Raw genomic sequence first — 15,534 nt, 5'->3', positions numbered from 1 at the left:
ATGATCTTTCTGATGTACTGCTGGATCTGATTTGCTAAGATTTTGTTGAGGATTTTGGCATCTATGTTCATGAGGGATATTGGCCTATAATTCTCTTTTATTGTGTTGTCTTTACCTGGTTTTGGTATTAGGGTGATGCTGGCTTCATAGAATGAGCTTGGAAGTGTTCCTTCCTCTTGGATTTTTTGTAGTAGTCTGAGGATAGGTTTTAGTTCTTCCTTGAATGTTTGGTAAAACTCCCCTGTGAAGCTGTCTGGTCGTGGGCTTTTGTTTGCTGGAAGCTTTTTGATGACTGCTTCAATTTCTTCCATAGTCATTGGACTATTGAGATTTTTAGATTCTTCCTGATTGAGTTTTGGAATGTTGTATTTTTCTAGGAATTTGTCCATTTCCTCCAGGTTGTCTAGTTTGTTGGAGTAGAGCTGTCCATAGTATTTTTTAACAATCATTTGTATTTCTATGGGGTCTGTTGTTATTTCACCTCCATCATTTCTGATTTTGTTTATTTGGGTCCTCTCTCTTTGCTTCTTGGTGAGCCTGGCTAGAGGTTTGCCAATCTTCTTTATCCTTTCAAAGAGCCAGCTCTTGGTTTCATTGATTTTCTGTATTGTTTTTTTGGTCTCTATGTCATTTATTTCTGCTCTGTTCTTTCTTTATTTATTTTTTTTAAAAAAATATATTTTATTGATATTTTACAGAGAGGAAGGGAGAGAGATAGAGAGTTAGAAACATCGATGAGAGAGAAACATCAATCAGCTGCCTCCTGCACATCTCCTACTGGGGATATGCCCACAACCCAGGTACATGCCCTTGACCGGAATCGAACCCGGGACCCTTCAGTCCGCAGGCCGACTCTCTATCCACTGAGCCAAACCGGTTTCGGCAAATATATATTTTATTGATTTTTCACAGAGAGGAAGGGAGAGGGATAGAGAGTTAGAAACATCGATGGTAGAGAAACATCGATCAGTCACCTCCTGCACATCTCCCACTGTGGATGTGCCCGCAACCCAGGCACATGCCCTTGACCATGCTCTGTTCTTTATTATCTCCTTCCTTCTGCTCACTCTGGCTTTTTCTTGTTGCTCTCTTTCTAATTCTTTGAGTTGTAGAGTTAGATGATTTACTACCATTTTTTCTTGTTTTTTTGAGATAGACCTGTAGAGCTATAAACTTCCCTCTCAGGACTGCTTTCATTGTGTCCCATAGGTTTTGGATTGTTGTGTTTTCATTGTCATTAGTTTCCCGGATGTTTTTAATTTCTTCTTTGATCTCATTGGTAACCCAATCAATATTTAATAACATGCTATTCAGCTTCCAAGTGTTTGAGTATTTTGGGTTGTTTTTATTGTAGTTTATTTCTAATATGCCATCGTGGTCTGAGAAGATGCTTTGTATGATTTCAATCTTCTTGAATTTGGGGAGACTTTGTTTGTGACCCAATATGTGGTCTATTTTTGAATCTGTCCCATGAGCACTTGAGTAAAATGTATATTCCGTGGCTTTGGGGTGAAATGTTCTGAAGATGTCAATTAAGTCCATGTGTTCTAGTGAGTCATTTAGGATTGCTGTTTTTTTGCTGATTGTTTGTCTAGAGGATTTATCCAGTGATGTCAGTGGTGTATTAAAGTCCCCTACTATGATTGTATTGTTGTCAATCTCTCTTTTGATATCTTCCAGGAGTTTTTTATGTATTTGGGTGCTCCTGCATTGGGTGTATATATGTTTATCAGGGTTATATCTTCTTGTTGTATTGATCCCTTTAGTATTATGAAGTGGCCTTCTTTATCTCTTGTTATGGCCTTCACTTTGAGGTCTATTTTGTCCGATATAAGTATTGCTACCCCAGCTTTCTTTTCCTTTCCATTTGCCTGAAAGATATATTTCCATCCCTTCACTTTCAGTCTGTGTGAGTCCCTTCTAATGAGGTGGGTCTCTTGTAGACAGCAAATGTATGGGTCATGTTTTTTTATCCATTCAGCCACTTGATGTCTTTTGGTTGGAGCATTTAGTACATTTACGTTTAAAGTTATTATTGAAAGGTACTTGTTTGTAGCCAGTTCTTTTTTTGTGTGGCTGTTTTCGTTCTGAGCTTTTTATTTCTTCTTTTTACACCAGTCCCTTTAGCATTCCTTGCAATGCTGGCTTGGTGGTGATAAACTCCCTTAGCCTTTTTTTTATCTGTGAAGCTTCTTATTTCCCCTTCAATTTTCAATGATAGCCTTGCTGGATAGAGTATTCTTGGATTCAGTCCTTTGCTTTGCATCACTTTGTAAATTTCCGTCCATTCTTTTCTGGCCTGATGTGTTTCTGTTGAGAAATCATTTGATAATCTAATGGGAGATCCCTTGTATGTAACTTTCTATCTCTCTCTTGCAGCCTGTATGATTCTCTCTTTGTCCTGAACATTTGCCATGGTAATTATGATGTGTCTTGGTGTGGGTCTTTTCAGGTTCACCTTGTTTGGGACTCTCTGGGCTTGTGTGACTTTTTTCTTCCCCACCTCAGGGAAGTTTTCTGATATTATTTCCTCGAATAGGTTTTCTAACCCTTGTTCATCTTTCTCTTGTTCTGGCACCCCTATTATTCGTATGATGTTTTGTTTCATGTTGTCCCAAAGCTCCCTTAGGCTCTCCTCCTGTCTTTTAATTTTTTTCTCCAATTGCAGTACAGTTTGGGTGTGTTTTGCTTCCTTGTCTTCTAATTCACTAATTCAGTCCTCTGCTTCTCCTAGTCTACTGTTGATACTTTCAATGGTGTTTTTTATTGCAGCTATATCACTCTTCATTTCTTCTTGCTTCTTGCATAATTTATTGATTTTTTTCATCTGTTTCTTCTTGCTTCTTTTTTTTAAATTAAATCTTTATTGTTCAGATTATTACATTTGTTCCTCTTTTTCCCCCCATAAGTCCCCTCCTCCCAGTTCCTGCCCCACCCTCCGCCCTCACTCCCCACCCACTGTCCTCATCCATAGGTGCACGATTTTTATCCAGTCTCTTCCCGCATCTCCCACATCCCTTTCCCCCCCCCAAGAATAGTCAGTCCATTCCCTTTCTATGTCCCTGATTCTATTATGATCACCAGATTATTTGTTCATTTGATTCTTAGATTCACTTGTTGATAGATGCATGTTTGTTGTTCGTAATTTGTATCTTTACCTTTTTCTTCTTCTTCCTCTTCTTTTTTTTTTTTTTTTTTTTTAATATTTTTTATTGATTAAGATATTACATATGTGTACCCTCTACCCCCCCTCTCCCCGCTCACCCCCTCACCCCCCCGTTGTCCGTGTCCATTGGTTAGGCCTATATGCTTGCATATAAGTCCTTTGGTTGATCTTTCCCCCTTGCCCCCACCCTCCCCTACCTTCCCTCCAAGGCCCGACAGTCCAATCAATGCCTCTCCGTCTCTGGATCAGTCCTTGTTCATCAGTTTATGTTGTTCATTATATTCCACAAATAAGTGAGATCTTGTGGTATTTATCCGCTCTCCAGTTCCATCCATGCTGTGGCAAATGGTAAGAGTTCCTTTTTCTTCTTCCTCTTCTTAAAGAATACCTTTCAGCATTTCATATAATGCTGGTTTGGTGGTGAGGAACTCCTTTAGCTTTTTCTTATCCGTGAAGCTCTTTATCTGACCTTCCATTCTGAATGATAGCTTTGCTGGATAAAGTAATCTTGGTTGCAGGTTCTTGCTATTCATCTCTTTGAATATTTCTTGCCACTCTCTTCTGGCCTGCATGGTTTCTGTTGAGAAATCAGCTGACAGTCGGATGGGTACTCCCTTGTAGGTAACTGACTGTCTTTCTCTTGCTGCTTTTAAGATTCTCTCTTTATCTTTTGCTCTTGGCATTTTAATTATGATGTGTCTTGGTGTGGTCCTCTTTGGATTCCTTTTGTTTGGGGTTCTCTGCGCTTCCTGGACTTGTAAGTCCATTTCTTTCACCAGGTGGGGGAAGTTTTCTGTCATTATTTCTTCAAAAAGGTTTTCAATATCTTGCCCTCTCTCTCCTTCTGGTACCCCTATAATTCTGATGTTGGAACGCTTGAAGTTGTCCCAGAGGTTCCTTACACTATCTTCATATTTTTTGAATCTCTTTTCTTTTTTCTTTTTCGGTTGGGTATTTTTTGTTTCTTTGCATTTCAAATCTTTGACTTGATTCTTGGGATCCTCTTGTCTGCTGTTGGAGCTCTGTAAAGTATTCTTTATTTCAGTCAGTGTATGCATAATTTCTAATTGGTCCTTTTTCATGACCTCCATGGTCTCACCATACTCCTTGAGGGATTCATTAAATTTATCGGCGGTTTCCATAAAATTCTTGACAAACCTTATAAACGTGGCCTTGAACTCTATATCCAGTCGTCTGGCCTCCTCCGTTTCTGCCAATTGTGACCTGTTTCTTTGTCTCCGCATTTTGGCTGCTTCCCTGTGTTGATAGAGTGGCCTGCGCGCCAGGTGTCCTGTAGGGCCCAGTGGCTCAGCCTCCCCAGTTACCTGGGGTGGACACTCTTGGTGCACTCTTGGTGCCTCGCTTGTTGTAGGATCACTGGGAGGAATTGACCTCCAGGCCAATTGGCTGTGGGAAGCAGCTGTGTCTGAAGTGGGAGAATGGTCCCCCTCTGACCACTGGGTACAGTGGCTCCTGGATCTAAGGAGGTGCTAATTCAGCCCCTGCCTGAGGCCACACAGCCGGCCACGAAGAGGCTCAGCTGTGAAGCAATGCAAGCCGCTGCGGGGCCTTGGGCCTTCTCTTGGAAGTTCCGGGTCTGGCTGGCCCGGCTGCAGTTAGGCAATTATCAGGTTGCAAAGTTCTGGGGCATTCACATGCAAAAGCCTCTGCCGCAGCCCGGGTGGGGCGGGGTCTCAGGGAGGCAAAAGGCCGGAGAAAGAAGCTATGGCTGATTCTCCGTGCCCGGAGTCGCGCGTCTCAGTGTCCCGGCAATGGCTGCAAGCACCTCCGAGGGAAATCTGCCCCCAAGTTCGCCGCTGCCGCCTGAGAGAGCAGCCTCTCCCTGTATGAGACCTGGGTCCCCAGAGACTTCCCAGAACCGGAGATCAGAGCAGTCGGGAGCTTGTGATTCAAAAAGACAGCCGCGTCCTCAGGTGCCACCCCCTTTCCGCGTGCGCGCGCGAGCCGCCGCGTACCTCTGCACTCAGCCTCCGCAGCTACTCTGGCTCTCAGCGTGCTTTTCTTTTCTTCTAGTTGTAGAAATTACACTCAGCCAGCCTTCCTGTTGTTCTGGACGATGTTTGCTCCGTCCTTTGGGCTAATTTTCAATTGTTGTGTGGAGCGACTATTTCCCGGTGTTTATCTATGCCGCCATCTTAGTTTCTCCTCTTCTTCCTCTTCTTAAAGGATACCTTTCAGCATTTCATATAATGCTGGTTTGGTGGTGATGAACTCCTTTAGCTTTTCCTTATCTGTGAAGCTCTTTATCTGACCTTCAGTTCTGAATGATAGCTTTGCTGGATAAAGTAATCTTGGTTGTAGGTTCTTGGTATTCATCACTTTGAATATTTCTTGCCATTCCCTTCTGGCCTGCAAAGTTTCTGTTGAGAAATCAGCTGACAGTCGTATGGGTACTCCCTTGTAGGTAACTGAGTTTCTTTCTCTTGCTGCTTTTAGGATTTTCTCTTTGTCTTTTGCTCTTGGCATTTTAATTATGATGTGTCTTGGTGTGGTCCTCTTTGGATTCCTTTTGTTTGGGGTTCTCTGTGCTCCCTGGATCTGTAAGTCTATTTCTTTCACCAGGTGGGGGAAGTTTTCTGTCATTATTTCTTCAAATAGGTTTTCAATATCTTGGTCTCTCTCATCTTCTGGCACCCCTATAATTCTGATGTTGGTACGCTTGAAGCTGTCCCAGAGGCTCCTTACACTATCTTCGTATTTTTGGATTCTTTTTTCATTTTCCTTTTCTGGTTGGGTGTTTTTTGCTTCTTCGCATTTCAAAGCTTTGCCTTGATTCTTGCGCTCCTCTGGTCTGCTGTTGGGAGTCTGTATACTATTCTTTATTTCAGTCAGTGTGTGCTTAATTTCTAGTTGGTTCTTTATCATAACATCGAGGGTCTCATTAGATTTCTTGTAGACATCATTAAGTTTATCGGCAGCTTCTAGACAGTTCTTGAGAGACCTTAAAAGTGTGGTTCTGAACTCTATATCTTCCATTGACAATTTTGTCCTGTTTTTTTGTCTCCGCATTTTTTTTATGTTTTCTTGGTGCACCCCCTAGTGGTCTTTATGCGCAGTCTTGTTGTAGTTAAGCCTTGATTGTTGTAGTTAATACTGGGGGGGATTTGACCTCCAGGCCAACTGGCTATGAGAGTCAGCTGTGTCTGCAGTGGAAAAACTTCTGTCCCCTGGGAAGGTGCTAATCTAGCCTTTGCCTGAGGCTATCTGGCAAATGGCTCTGTGCAGTGCTTGGGCGGGGCGGGTCGCACGGGATCAACAGGGCGGGCGGAGCGAGCAGTTATGGCTGCTCTCAGTTCTGTCCCTAGTGGCTCTGCCTCACAGAGTCCCAGGAACCGCTGCAAACCTCGGAGGGAAAGCTGCCTTCGAGTTCCGACCGAAGCCAGACAGTCCCGCTTCTCCCGTTTGAGTCTGGGTCCCTAGAGACTCACCCGGATCTGGAGCTCAGAGTCTGAACCTCCCTCCCAATTGAAAACAACAACCGCGCCCTCCGCCGCCAGCCCGCTCCGCGTGCACTCCGCACCTGAGTATTTAACTTCAGCACTGCGCCTCCTCTGAGTCTGGGTATGATATTCTCTTTTCTCCTAGTTGTAGAATTTCCACTCAGCCAGCCTTCCTGTGGTTCTGGATGATGTCCGTTCCGTCTTTTAAGTGTACCCTTGAATTGGTTGTTCGAGGCAGCAATCTCCGGCATTAACCTATGCCACCATCCTGGTTCTCTTCTTGCTTCTTGCATAGGTAGTTGATTTTTTCATCTGTTTCTTCTTGCTTCTTGCATAAGTTGTTGATTTTTTCCTCCATCTGGTTTATGCACTCTAGGACCCTTATTCTGAATTCTTTTTCTGTCATGTTGCATGCCTCTGTATCACTTAGCTACTTTTCTGGCGAGTCCTCCTTTTCTTTCCTTTGGGGCTTTCTTTGTCTACCCATGTTTGATCTCACTGACATATCTAGACGTTGAGTCATTCAGTGGCTGCTCCCTGGGTGGCAGTGGCTCCTTGAGCTATGGTTGCTCCTCGAGTGGTTGTGGTAGCAGCTGCTCCTCAGTTGGCAGCAGCTCCCCTGGTGGGTGCTGTTCACAGCTGTGGTGGCTCTTCTGGCTGGCGGGGGTGGGGGGGAGGCTTCATGTACAGCTGCTGTTCCTCAGACAGAGGGTGTGGTGCTCAGGAGGCTGCTGTTTCTTGGATCTGCTGCATTGATTTAAAGTCACAAAATACAACACAAGGCACCACGTACCAGGCACTGAACACAAATATATTCACGATATTAATAACCCCAAATAAAGGTGACCACCCAAATTAAGGGAATTAGGGGATAAGGAAGAAAGAAGAGAAAAAGATAAAACAGAAAAAAGAAAAGTAGGAAAAAAAGGAGTGCAAAAATGAAATTGGAAAAAAGGAGGGGGGATAAAAAGAGCAAAAAGAGAGAACGAAGTAGAAGAGGGGAAGAGACTATTTATATGAGGAAAAACTCGATAGAACCTCCACTAATCCCAACAAATTCCAGCAACAGCTCCCTGGAGATGAATGCAAACTAGAAACACCAATAATATCAAGGGAGGCAAGGGAAAACAGAAGCCCAAAAATAATCGGGGGGGGGGGTGGAGGGAGGGAAAAAACCAGCAGAAAAAAAGAAAAAGAAAAAGCAAAACAACCTCACAACCAGTCCTAAAACACACACACACACACACACAAAAACACCCCACAACAACAAGAAAAAAAACCAATATACTCAACAATCAAGCAAACAGCAACAAAACAATAGAAAGAGAAAAGAAGAGAAAAAAAATTTTGGATAGTGAAGAAAGATAAGGGATAGGTGTATAAGAATTTAGAGCAGTGGATTGGAAATAGGATATATAAGTAGGGTGAAATTTTGACAGGAGGTAAACAGAAGGAATAGGGAAAATCTAAAGTAGGAATAGGGCAAGAGAAACAGGACAACTAAAGGGGAAAAGTGAGGGAGAGGGTTTTAGCGTAGAGGTAAAATTGAGGTAGGGAAAATTGATGCTAAAGGAATGATGAAAATAGAATGGAGAACACTAAACCCAAAATAAAATAAATGAAAAGAAAATGGCACTTTAAAAAATGGTAAAATGGTAGCAGTAATAATACTGGTAAAAAATAAAAATGTAGTAATTTAAAGGGTAAAATCAGGTGATGGAAAAAGAAGAAGAAGAAAAAAGATTTGTTGCTTAGTTAAAAGGTGAAAAAAGAAAAAAAAAATTTGCAGTAGTGAAGGTCCTTCGGTTCTTCTACTCGTCAGTCTAGCTCGCCTTAGTCCTGCCAGGTATTCAGGCGAGTGTTGAATTTCCCTATGATACACTGGTCCTCCATGTTGTAAACCACAGTCCTGATTTTAAAGCAGGCCATATTTGTGTCCCAGACTGCCTTAATTTGTATTTAGCTAAGAGTCAGTTTGTGGCTCAGCCTCTGGGTGGCAGTGTTTTTGGGTTGGCCTCTGAGGCTATATGGCTTCTCTATCCAGTAGTAAGGGTTTATTTTCTCTATTGCACTTAAAACTGGTTTGGGGAGGTTAACTGTCCAGAGCTGGTTCTTTAATCGTTACCCTGCTCTGTGTTGTTGCTGGGATTGAAAATCTCTCTATAGGCCAGACCCTGTTAACTCCCAGGGACTAATCAGATTATTTTAATCCTTCATCTCATTCAGGGTGGAATCTGGGTGTGGCTGTGCTCCTTGCCTGGGGGCTAGGTGGAGGAGTCCCACTCTCCGGAGAGAATGGCTGCCCCAATCCTGGGCCCAGGGGTTTCTCAGCACTCAATTCGCTGCCACTTCTCCTGGCCCCCCCCTCTCTCCTCAGCCTCTCCCCAGATTCCACTCGTACGCACCTTCTCCCTCTCTTCAGCACAGGTGAGTGTCTGTATCCGAAATGTCCTATGAACAGGGTTCAGTGAAAACAAACAAACAAACGCCGGCCGTGGAAACAGGGAAGGCTGAGTTTCTGTAAGTTCTTCTCCTACTGGCACTGCATGGTCTGGTCAGCTCTTCAGGCTGCCCCCTTTAGGCTCAGTCCTCCATGATCACAGAACCCAGATCTCAAATCCCTCAGCACCAGGAATCCCGCGGATCTCCTTTCCTCAGTCAGGGGCTGTGCCTGTCCCAAGGAACGCAGCTGTCTGCCACGTGGTCTCCCTCTGACCCTCTGGGCTCAGAGGTCTGGCAAACTTTCCTGCCCAGATCCCTGGGGTTTTTTTTTTACCATTCCAGGGGAGTTCTGCCCTTCCTGGCTGCAAACCGTCTCACCAGCTGAGTAATTTCGCCAATTCAGGGTGGGTGTTATTAGTTTCAGCTGCTTACTCCATTTGCTCCGGGACACGACCTGGGACGCGTCTGCCTATATTGCCGCTATCTTGTCTTCTCTCTCTTTTCCATTTGCATGGAAAATTGTTTTCCATCCCTTCATTCTCATCCTGTGTGTGTCTTTTGTTCTGAGGTGGGTCTCTTGTAGACAGCATATAAGTTGGGTCATGTTTTTGTACCCATTCAAAAACCCTATGCCTTTTGATTGGAGCATTTAATCCATTTACAGTTAGGGTTATTATTGACTAGAGGCCTGATGCATGAAATTCGTGCAAGAGTAGGCCTTTTTTCCCCTGGCTGCCAGCACCGGCTTCCCTCTGGCATCCAGGACCCAGGCTTCCCTCTAGCCACCAGCACCCAGGACCCAGGCTTCCCTTGCATCCCCCGCTTTGTCTGGAAGATCATCCAGAAGAACATCCAGAAGGACATCTGGTCTAATTAGCATCTTATGCTTTTACTGTTATAGATAGGTACTTATTTATTGCCATTTTAATTCTGTATGTCTAGGTTTCTCTCTCTGTTTCTTCTCATTACAGCAGTCCCTTTAGCATTTCTTGTAATGCTGGCTTGGTGGTGATGTACTCCTTTAGCCTTTTTTTGTCTGGGAAGCTCTTTATCTGACTAACTATTTTGAATGATAGCCTTGCTGGATATAGTAATCGTAGTTTCAGATCCTTGCTGTCCATTACCTTGAGTACTTCATGCCATTCCCTTCTGGCCTATAGAGTTTCTGATGAGAAATCAGGTGTCAGCCTTATGGGAGCTCCTTTGTAGGTAACAGTTTGCTTTTCTCTTTCTGCCTTTACGATTCTTTCCTTGTCTTTAATTTTTGGCATTTTAGCCTTAGTCATTTTGGCTCAGTGGATAGAGCATCAGCCTGTGGACCAAAGGGTCCCAGGTTCGATTCCGATCAAGGGCACATACCTTGGTTGCAGGCTCCTCCCCGGCCCAGGCCCTGGTCAGGGCTCATACAGGAGGCAATCAATGTGCTTCTCTCACGTCGATATTTCTCTCTGACATTGCCCCTCCCACTCTCTCTATAAATCAATGGAAAAATATCCTTGGGTAAGGATTGAAAAATAAAAAATAATTTTTGGCATTTTAATTATGATGTGTCTTGTGTGGGTTTGTTTGGGTTCTTCTTGCTTGGGGTTCTTTGTGCCTCCTATACTTGTGTGACTTTTTCCTTTACCAGATTAGGGAAGTTTTCTGCCATTATTTCTTTAAACACGTTCTCTATCCTTTTCTCCTTTTCTGGCTCTTCTGGTATACCTGCTATTCTAATATTGTTACGTTTCACATTGTCTCACAGCTTTCTTAAGGTGGCCTCATGTTTTTGTTTTTTTCTTTTTGGTTCTCTGATTGAGTGATTTTTTTCAACCCTGTCTTTTAACTCACTGATTCAATCTTCACCTTCCCCTAATGTGCTGTGTAGTCTTTCCAATGTGTTCTTTATTTGTGTAATGTCATTCTTTATCTCAGACTATTCTTTTTTCATCATTACTATATCTTTTTTTTCTTTCTTTTTTTAAATATATTTTTTATTGATTAAGATATTACATATGTGTCCTTATCCCCACATTACCCCCTACCCCCCCCTACCCCCGCTCATGCCCTCACCCCCCTGTTGTCCGTGTCCATTGGTTAGGCCTATATGCTTGCATATAAGTCCTTTGGTTGATCTTTCCCCCTTACCCCCACCCTCCCCTACCTTCCCTCCAAGGCCCGACAGTCCAATCAATGCCTCTCCGTCTCTGGATCAGTCCTTGTTCACCAGTTTATGTTGTTCATTATATTCCACAAATGAGTGAGATCATGTGGTATTTATCCGCTCTCCAGTTCCATCCATGCTGTGACAAATGGTAAGAGTTCCTTTTTCTTTTTCCTCTTCTTAAAGAATACCTTTCAGCATTTCATATAATGCTGGTTTGGTGGTGATGAACTCCTTTAGCTTTTCCTTATCTGTGAAGCTCTTTATCTGACCTTCTATTCTGAATGATAGCTTTGCTGGATAAAGTAATCTTGGTTGTAGGTTCTTGGCATTCATCACTTTGAATATTTCTTGCCATTCTCTTCTGGCTTGCATGGTTTCTGTTGAGAAATCAGCTGACAGTCGTATGGGTACTCCCTTGTAGGTAACTGAGTTTCTTTCTCTTGCTGCTTTTAAGATTCTCTCTTTGTCTTTTGCTCTTGGCATTTTAATTATGATGTGTCTTGGTGTGGTCCTCTTTGGATTCCTTTTGTTTGGGGTTCTCTGCGCTTCCTGGACTTGTAAGTCTATTTCTTTGACCAGGTAGGGGAAGTTTTCTGTCATTATTTCTTCAAATAGGTTTTCAATATCTTGGTTTCTCTCATCTTCTGGTACCCCTATAATTCTGATGTTGGTACACTTAAAGTTGTCCCAGAGGCTCCTTACACTATCTTCATATTTTTGGAATCTTTTTTCTTTTTTCTTTTTCGGTTGGGTCTTTTTTGTTTCTTCGTATTTCAAATCTTTGACTTGATTCTTGGGATCCTCTTGTCTGCTGTTGGATCTCTGTATATTATTCTTTATTTCAGTCAGTGTATGCTTAATTTCTAGTTGGTCCTTTTTCATATCCTCGAGAGTCTCACTAGATTTATCGAGGGCCTCACTAAATTTATCGGTGGTTTCCATAAAATTCTTGAAAAACCTTATAAACGTGGCCTTGAACTCTATATCCAGTCGTTTGCTTTCCTCCATTTCTGTCATTTGTGACCTGTTTCTTTGTCTCCGGATTTTTTATGCTTCCCTGTGTTGGTAGAGTGGTTTTGTGTGCTAGGTGTCCTGTAGGGCCCAGTGGCTCAGCCTCCCCCGTTACCTGAGTTGGACACTCTTGGTGTACCCCCTTGTGGGCTTTTTGCACAGTCTTATTGTAGTTATGCCTTGATTGTTGTAGGATCACTGGGAGGAATTGACCTCCAGGCCAATTGGCAGTGAGAATCAGCTGTGTCTGCAGCAGGAGAACTTCTGTGCTGAAAACACCCTTCTGGGGCAAGACTTGCTTCAGTGGGGATTTGGTGCTCACTGAGTCTGCACCCTGAGTGTGTCCCTTATGGATCTGAGGAGTTGTAATCTGGATGGTCCCCCTCTGACCACTGGGTACACTGGCTCTTGGATCTAAGGAGGTGCTAATTTAGCCTCTGCCTGAGGTTACACAGCAGGAGCTACGAAGAGAACTGCAGATTCCCCTTCCTTTTTGGAGTTTGGAGGTACCCTGATGAGGCCCAGCTGTGAAGCAATGCAAGCCGCTGTGGGGCCTTGGGCCTTCTCTTGCAAGTTCTGGGTCTGTGTGGCCCAGCTGCAGTTAGGTAATTTTCAGGTTGCAAAGGGCCGGGGCATTCATATGCAAAAGCCTCTGCTGCAGCCTGGGGGGGGCGGGGTCTCAGGGAATCAAAGGGCCGAGCAAGCAGCTATGGCGGATTCTCAGCCCTGCCCTAAGGGGCTGCATGTCTCAGTGTCCCGGTAATTGCTGAAAGCACTTCTGAGGTTGCTGACTTCAAGTTCCGAGTTCTGCCCACTGCCAGACAGTCCAGTTTTTCCCTGTATGAGTCCTGGGTCCCCGGAGACTTCCCGGAACCGGAGTTCAGAGCAGTCGGGAGCTTGTGACTCCCTCCCGATTTAAAAAGACAGCCGCGTCCTCAGGTACCAGCCCCTTTTCGTGCGCGTGAGCCTCCGTACCTCTGCACTTTACTTCCGCAGCTCCTCTGGCTCTCAGCGTGCTTTTATTTCCTTCTAATTGTAGAATTTCCACTCAGCCAGCTTTCCTGTAGTTCTGGATGCTGTTCGTTTTGTCTTTATGTTGTTTTTTTTGAAGTTGTTGTGGGAGGCAGCAATTTCTCGGTGTTTATCTATGCCGCCATCTTAGTTTCTCTCTACTATATCTTTTTTTTTTTTTTTTATGCTGTTGAGCATCTTTACCATCATTACTGTGAACTCTGTTTAGGATAAATTTCTTATCTCTGTTTCATTTATCTCTTCTTCTGGAGAATTCTCTTGTTCTTTCATTTGGGGGTTGTTTCTTTGTCTCCCCATTTTGGCTGTCTGTTTGGGTTTGTGACTATGTATCAGTAGTGCATACTTTTGGAAAAATTTGGGCAGAATAGGATCTCATCAACAGCCAGGGTAAATAATTGGTCCACAGAGAATTAGTCAAGCATGTCTTTTACTCCCGACAGAAATGGCTGTTGTCCATGTAAATGGACACCAGAAGGGAAGCTCTATGGAGGCTGTAAGTAACAAACTCGCAGATGAGGCTGCCAAACAAGCCTCTCTGGAGGAAGAAATCGGACTCCTTAACCCGATCCCCAGTGTTCCAACTCCAACGGTAACATTCAGGCCCCGGTTTACTAAAGAGGAAGAAAAGGAATTAGATAAAATAGGAGCAACTAAAACAGGAGATGGAATATGGGTTCTCCCTGGTGGGAGAGAAATGATAAGCAAGCCCATGATGAGGGACCTGATGTCCATACTGCATAGGGGGAGTCACTGAGGTCCCCAAGCCATGTGTGAGCAATACTTAAGAATTTTGAGTGTGTGGGTGTCTATACTATTGCTAAACAGGTGTGTGAGGGATGTGTGGCTTGCCAAAGAATAAACAAAAAGATGAAAGGGGAGACCACCCAGGCTGAGACCATTTCAGAGCATTCAGGTAGACTTCACAGAGATGCTAGGGTGGGATGACAAAGATTCCTACTAGTAATAGTGGGTCCCGTCTCTGGCTGGGTGGAGGCCTTCCCCCTCTCAACTGCCACAGCACAGAGAGTCAGCAGAGTCGTCTTAGAGCAGATCGTACCTCGGTTCGGTCTGGTGGAAAACATGGACTCAAACAACGGGAGTCACTTCACCTCAAAGGTGTTGGAGGGAATAATGAAGGTTAGACATCAGCTGGGACTATCACACTCCCTGGCACCCACTTCCTTGGGAAAGGTGGAAAGAATGCATCAGACCCTTTAGAAACAAATTATGGGCTTTTCAGATGCCGCCTCCCCGAAGCCGCCCGAGATCAGCCATGGTGAACCCCACCGTGTACTTTGACATCGCCCCCGACGGCGAGCCCCTGGGCCGCGTCTCCTTCGAGCTGTTTGCAGACAAGGTTCCAAAGACGGCAGAAAACTTCCATGCTCTGACCACCGGGGAGAAGGGATTTGGTTATAAAGGTTCCTGCTGTCACAGAATTATTCCGGGATTTATGTGCCAGGGTGGTGACTTCACACGCCACAATGGCACAGGCGGCAAGTCTATCTCTGCGGAGAAATTTGAGGATGAGAACTTTGTCCTGAAACATACAGGTCCTGGCATCTTGTCCATGGCAAATGCTGGACCGAACACAAACGGCTCCCAGTTTTTCATCTGCACGGCCAAGACTGAGTGGTTGGATGGCAAGCATGTGGTCTTTGGCCAGGTGAAGGAAGGCATGGATATTGTGACAGCCATGGAGCGCTATGGGTCCAGGAATGGCAAGACGAGAAGATCACCATTGCTGACTGTGGGCAACTCTAATAAATTTGACTTGTGTTTTATCTTAACCACCAGACCATTCCTTCTGTAGCTCAGGAGAGCACCCCTTCACCCCGATTTGCTTGGAATGTTCCATAATCTTTGTGCTCTTGCCAGTTTATTGGTTCCATAATTTCCCTCCCCTTTCCCAGTCTAGCTGGATTACAGAGTTAAGTTTATGATTATGAAATAAAAACTAAACAGTTGTCTGTCAAAAAAAAAAGAAATTATGAAACTGATCCTAAAAACTAAATTGCCCGGGACCACATGTCTCCCAACAGCTCTCCTGAGGATTAGAGCAGCTCCATGAGAAGATGTGGGATTGTCCCCTATGAAATGTTATATGGCTCCCATCCTTGGCAGGACTGCTGATCTTCCTACCATGAGACTAATGATCAATTTTGGAGGAACTCTACATTGGCCATACCTCCTACCCTGTCATCCCTCAGGCTCAGAGGACTCCTCGCTCAGCCCCTGCCTCTTGAATTCGCAGTTCATCACGTCCAGCCTGG

The 15,534-nt window shown here is 44.2% G+C and overlaps 1 pseudogene across 1 annotated transcript; it reads left to right on the top strand.

The window, feature by feature from the left end:
- The first annotated feature begins 14,510 nt into the window (after positions 1-14,510).
- Positions 14,511-15,025, top strand: LOC308523041 (peptidyl-prolyl cis-trans isomerase A-like; annotated as a pseudogene). The gene has a single exon. The product of its transcript is annotated as a peptidyl-prolyl cis-trans isomerase A-like (transcript).
- The last annotated feature ends 509 nt before the right edge of the window (positions 15,026-15,534 follow it).

Source organism: Myotis nattereri (assembly GCF_964212035.1).
Source record: "Myotis nattereri genome assembly, chromosome: 8".
In the NCBI taxonomy this organism is placed as follows: Eukaryota; Metazoa; Chordata; class Mammalia; order Chiroptera; family Vespertilionidae; genus Myotis; species Myotis nattereri.
This window is presented reverse-complemented; position numbering and strand designations above follow the sequence as displayed.